This window comes from Notothenia rossii (genome assembly GCF_949606895.1).
Source record: "Notothenia rossii genome assembly, chromosome: 5".
Taxonomy (NCBI): domain Eukaryota; kingdom Metazoa; phylum Chordata; class Actinopteri; order Perciformes; family Nototheniidae; genus Notothenia; species Notothenia rossii.
In genome coordinates, this window is record NC_136903.1 from 31,550,000 (window position 1) to 31,556,686 (window position 6,687).

General features: G+C 38.0%; 1 protein-coding gene across 4 annotated transcripts in view; it reads left to right on the plus strand.

Annotated features, from left to right (window-relative positions):
* ranbp10 (RAN binding protein 10) overlaps window positions 1-3,721 on the plus strand; it is a 45,326-nt gene extending 41,605 nt beyond the window's left edge. For 3 of the 4 annotated variants that reach the window (XM_079683633.1, XM_079683634.1, XM_079683631.1), the window contains exon 15: window positions 207-3,721. The gene's annotated coding sequence lies outside the window, so the exon portion shown is untranslated. The remainder of the gene's footprint in view (window positions 1-206) is intronic. The other variant, XM_079683632.1, reaches the window with a different exon arrangement.
* Window positions 3,722-6,687: the final 2,966 nt, after the last annotated feature.

The window sequence follows — 6,687 nt, forward strand, 5'->3', positions numbered from 1 at the left end:
ATTTTTCTACGGAAACATTTGTCAATGCAAGAATTGAAAACATTTAAATAACTTAAACATTGGTCATATCATATGTCAATATCTTCAAAATGAAATACAAATACCAAAACCCCACATCTATGCTGAGCATGAAAATGAACTCAAGCTGTTTTAATCATGTTACATCATTCATTACCCTGCTTAGATGATTGCCCGTCTCTCCACAGGTTAATGTTAAGTAGCACTGAGAGAAGGCATGTCCTGCAGGTAGTTGTCATGGCGACGGAGGAGAGAGCATGCGTGTGATTGGTTTGTTTGGCTGTCCATCAGACCAAGCCAGCGGCACCAACAGAGGAGAGGCGAACGGGAGAGAAGAAGGCTTCCTTTTAATTTAGTATTATCAAATAAAGAAATGTGTGACACTATTTAAAGATAATTCATTATTATTCTGTTTATCTAGCCATTTTTATAGTTCTTTTTTGTCAGATTGTTGTGCTCATCCTCGACAAAACAAATTGTTAATCCCCTTTTTAATTTTTCTTCTGTTTTATCGCGTGGATTTTGATTTCCTACGGTCAGTATTTTATTCAATTTTGTGTTGTTCACCATATCACAAACCACAATACACACATCTCGTTACTGCGGTAACCCCCATAATTGTAGGTCAACAGTTCCTGAGGCATATTAACCTCATCTTTGATACAGAAGACAGATGCTGAACCCTTTATCCTTCCAAAATACTTGAAGTAATTATGTCTTGTATTACATCCAGCAGTGGCCAGCATGAAAACACATTTGATTGTGTGGAGATGCTGAAAGAAAAAAAAAATAGACTGATGCAAGACACACGTGGGCCCCTCAATTATTCCAGAGGTTCAAAAAGAATGGCTTGCATCCTGTGTAAAAAAACTGAATTGAAGGACCTCTGTAGAGAAGAACACTGCCAGTATCAAGGGGGACCATTTTAAGGACGGGATTACATTGGAATATTAGAGGTGTTGAAGCCTTAATTTTACTGTAACGACCAGAGCATTGACCAATCAGTGATGTGGTTGAAGGTGGCAGAGCTCAGCATCAGCTGCAGCTACAACACCTGCTCAAGATCCAATGTAACACTATTATCAGGGTCGCCTTCATGCCAGCAGAAAGAAAATCAGGTTCAAAAGTAGACTAACAAGCACAGGGTGTGGACGGCTAAAAGTCAAGCCCCCCCCCAAGGATTTTCATTACAATATTCTTATTTTCTTTCTATTTTATTTGGTTGGCCTCCACCTGACCTGTTCTGTACATGTGCTGTAGCAATTATAGTTTAAAACGAAGAGGAAAAATAATTTGCCAAATTCATTTTAGGGGGATAATTGGGATAATTAAGTAATTTCATTTATTTAATTAGGGTGATGGAGTGGAAACCTCTGAAAGGTTGTTTAATGTGTTGAACCAATCGTTTTTTTCACACAGAAACCTCCATTTCTCTATCAACCATAAACTTAAAGTGATTATGTCTTGCCTATTACTGGACAGGCGGTAAGTTCATTTATGAAGCCCAAAGGTGTGTCCAAGAGTGCCTCCCAGTACATTAACTTGATAAAAAGATGATGAAGAAAGATCCAGATTGTTACAATATCCTCCTGTTTTGGAGTCAGTTCAGTTATAAAAAAAAAAAAAAAAAAACCTTTTGATTTAGCCCCCAACAACAGCTTTCAGCAAATGTGTTTAGTGCCCAAACGTTTTTGATATTATATGATACAAGACATTGTGAAATAACTGAGTCAACTGTAATTGAAACAATAAATTGTGAAATAATTTAGTTTTTCATGCTTTTCCATAAAAAATGCCCTCTTTTAAGAGTCCCCCTCAAGTTTCCAAAATGTAGCCAGCTAGCTCCAATTAGCTACTGTAAAACTATGTGGCTGTTTGCTAACTCCAAAGCCAGAAACTCTTTTTGGTTCAACCAACTCTTTGTTACTGCTTATGAACACAATCCACAGTAACACAGCTGCCTTTCTTTCTTTTGAGCTTCAACAGGGCAACTTAAGCTACCTAGCTGGGCTGGTTTTTGGGCTTTGAATGACCTCGTATGATTATTTATAAAAGCAAATATTAGCGACAGCAGCTAATTCTGACTTAAGTAGTTAATTGATTCTGGAAATGTTTCTCTGAGAAAGGAGCACCACTGTTATGTGCAAAAACACACATTATTTGCTGTTGCTAGCTAGCTCCTGTTGGGCCTGAGATTGGGCTTTTTCGGGAGTGGAAGGCGCTTAAATGCATCAATTCAGAAGGAAGCTGAAAACGGGTACATTCAGACTGACAGTAAGAGATACATACACACATATTTTGAGCATTTTTGTGAAAATAAAAGCAGGTAAACTTGTTTAAGTAGTAACCCAAATTACAAGTGTAAACCTTTTTAATGATCTCCCAGCTTATCGGCTCTTGTATATTTGGTCACAAGATTGTTTATTTCACTGTGTCTTGTTTACTTATCCAATATTGAAGTTTAATATTATTCATTTTCAAATGTTATCATTATCATCAGTTTCTGTCTCTGTATCCGAAAAGATGATTGTGTATTGCACAATGAAACAAATTTGACTCAACTACACCTTAATTCCAGTCCAATAACTGGGCTTTGATAACAAAGCTTTTGTTTCACCCCTCAGCTTTATTTGAAACATTTTCATTCTATTGTTTTTACATCAGACTATTTTCTACCAAATAGAAATTATTTAATGTTTTGTCTGACTAGTGGCAAACTGTCACTTTGGCTGCTTTGTTGTGACCTCCCAAATGGCTTGTGGGTCCACCCTGAAGTGTATATTTCCATTTATAAGAGAATAGAGAAATATGGAATAATATAATACTGGAGATGTGTGTATGCAATGTGGGGTTTACAACAGGGTATGTGGTTATCTTTTTTCCGAGCTGGTTTTTATTAAGACCTTCAGATATAATAGGAACTATTCTAATAGCCTCACATGCAGTACTCACAATATCTACAGCTGTAAAGGACTTATGTTACACACACACACACACACACACACACACACACACACACACACACACACACACACACACACACACACACACACACACACACACACACACACACACACACACACACACACACACACACACACACACACACACACACACACACACACACACACACACACACACACACACACACACACACACACACACACACACACACACACACACACACACGTGAAAGACAAACCTCTGTTGCATACCTGTAGGGAACAAGTCTCCCAGTTGTCCTTTGTGTTTGAGCCTGGGCTGCGTCTCAGCACTGTTACCATGCACCCTTCCTCTTATCCCTGCATAGACATAGCCACTGATGTGATCAGTGATTGTTTTTAAGAAATGGAGGAATGTGAACAGTTTTGGAAACGGGCCTGAGGCCTCTGAAGCCACATGGACTTCTTCAGGAGAGGCCGGAGAAATGGATTTAGGCATTGCAGGCGAGCTGTGCACAATTGACTTCTATCAAGATTTAAATTACATATTTTGACTTTGAGTTTTAGCAACAAAAAAAAACAAAAAAAACAATTGTGAAATGAGTTACCCTCTACTTAGCATGACTTTTAAAATGATATAAAAAAAGGAAAAATGATAATTTGAAAAAAAACCTATGTACTGGAAACATCTTAAAAAAGAAATATTGTATTCTGTTTAATTTTGACAGAATTATTTTTATTAAAATACATCCATAAGCATATGATTGATCTCGTGTGTTTTTTTTCCCATGCTTCCTAATTTGTATTGTATTATGCATCTCAGATACATCACCTTTACAGATACATAATCAAGGATCAATGGCTCTATAACAAAACAACACTGACTTTATAAAAGCAAGCTCAAAACATTGGCCAGTTTGCCACAAAATGTGACCTCAAATGTAAAAGCTATGGCACAATTGGTGACCTGAGGAAGGAGTTGATGAATGACGGCTATAACAAACTTATCAAAGCTTCAAAGGTATCATAATAATGTAAGTGCTATGATAAGACGATGTTTGAGCTTTTAAAGACACCCATTGAAGCGCTATGATCAGGCTTCTTTAATTAGACGTATGTCTAAATGTTCAGGTTGTTAAATAAAACACTAACCTTGCCCCCGTCACACACCACTGGGTGTAAGACGTATGCTGTTCATGATGTAATTAACACACACTTTGGCAGTGTTGATAACTCGTACTGTGGAATAGCATTCGTGTGATAATGTTTCTATTACCTGTTAAATTTCCTCTTCACAAATTGAAACTGTGGAAACATTTTCCCAACAAACTGAAACAATTGCCACCGGGACAAGCTTCTGTGTGTGTTTACTGTACATTACAACCACGATTTTGAATCACTTCAACGACTGTACTTATTTGCGCATCCTGCTTTATACTATATGTCATCTATTATTTCTAGTGTTCAATATGTTTCTGTATTATAGTAATTGAACAGCAGAGGGCAGAATGAGATTGGGAATACATAACCATCACTAAGAGGCGTGTTGTGCGTTGGTGTTCGGATCAGGGGGTCACAGGTTCAAACCCCACTGCAGTCAGCATGTCGTTGTGTCCCTGGGACACTTCACCCCAAATTGCTCCTGTGGGGATTGCCCACAGTATTGAGTATGTAAGTCGCTTTGGATGAAAGCGTCTAACAAGTAACATGTAATGTAAGAGAAATCCTTAGAGGAGAACCAAAACAAATTGCTAAGTATGTAAAGGTTATTAATAACACTAAGTAAAAAACGAAATTGCAGGTATATGTACACATATGGTAATAAACATGAAATTGCAGGGGGTTATATTGCACTCGTATTTCTATTGCACAAAGTTTAATATGTTCAGACGTGAAATGTGTGGGGGGGTCTACTAGGGTGGTTGTACAGCCTGACCGCTGAAGGAGCTGCACAGTGCGTACATGGTGTCCTGGAGGGGGTGGGATAAATGGTCCAATAGTGATTACAGCTTTGCCATCACCCCCATGTCCCCCAACACCTCTTCAGTGTCCAGAGGACTCCCCAGGACAGAGCTTGCCTTCTAACCCTAAACTCTTCCATAAGTTGGTCAAAAGGTCCCGTATTAGAAAAATGTGTTTTTATGCCATTTTTGTCATTTTGGTTAAGAAAAATCACTGGAATAATATTTAGTATTATAATTTGGTTCATAGTAGAAATATTTTATATTTAATTTTTCACAATTTATAATTTTAGATTTTTTTTTTACATTTTGAAAAAAAACGTTTTGAACATATTGTCCCAAAGATCTCCGCTATTCTGAGACCCTCACAGTATTCCAGTTCCTTTTCAAAACTCATCTCTTCTCCTCTTGTCTACCCATAGCCCCCCCCCCCCCCCATCAATCCATGCCGGTTGATCAAGTTTTATAGTCCTATACACCCCATCCTAACCTTCCCTTATATTGCAAAGCGATTTTGAGTCCTTGGAAAGCCCTATACAAATATAATGTATTATTATTAGGGCCCGAGCACAATGTGCTAGGACCCGACGGCGTCCTAGCACGAAGTGCGAGGAAACCTATTGTTCTCTGTGGTATTATTATTTTTCTGCTGGTGTTTCCTGTTTTTGAGGCCTTTAGGACGCTGACAAAGTTGTATAATTTTGCACGGATGCCAGGACTGGTGAAAACTACATCATTCTGGAGTCAATGGGTTCAAATTGTCCAACTTGCTCGCTAGCGCCACCTATGAAAAACCCATTTCGGAAATAAATTTAGAAAGTAGCAGCGTAACTCCAAATGACCTGGAATTTTGCACACATATCCGGGTGGACCTACTCTACAAATAATCCTCTTGGAACCCTAAGCTCCGCCTATATTTTAGTTTAATTTAGTTTAGTTTTAGACTTTAATTTAAATTAGCATAATGTTCAAAACATAATTAGCATAGCATAATGTTCAAAACAGTTAAATATTCACTTAAATTTCAATTTTCAGTTTTTCAACACCAAACTTCGTATACAGCATCGGTGGAGGGTCAGACACATTAACGTAGAAAATGAGTATGTTAGGACGATAAATATTGCCGGCGTCAATCAAAACGTACTCGCAAAAAGGCGGGCCTTAGAAAGAAAAGGCTCATAACTCATCAACAATGTATCCAAACATCACAGATTTTGGTAGATAGGTTCAATCTGTCTTGGGGAATAGGCACACCAAATAATTTTTATTTTGGACCATAGGGGGCGCCAAAAACACCACCAATTTATAACTCAAGAGCGGATAGACTAATCTTTTTTTTATTTTTTTTACACATACTCTTGGGGTGACTATGAACTCAGATTTAAAGTGTCACAACAAATTCAGAATGTGGGCGTGGCCTATAATTTTTTTTTAAATTGCAATAGCATAAAATGAGCTTCGGACGCGAAACTTGGGACACACGTCAGAGCCCACGACCTTTTCGAGAATGTAAAAAAAAAACGTAATTTTTCAAAAAAAGTACTCACTAGCGCCCCCTATTGTGTGGTAGTCACATATAGTTTCTCAGAACTTCACGAATTTTGGCACAGACATTCCTCATGGAATTGCGGACATATTTGTATATAGATTCCATTAGCCCCGCACCCCAGGAAGTTGGCCATTTTTAAATATGTGCGTTTTTCATGCATTTTAAGCACATTCTTGCGAACTCCTCCTAGGGGAATGATCGGAAAAATTCCAACCCA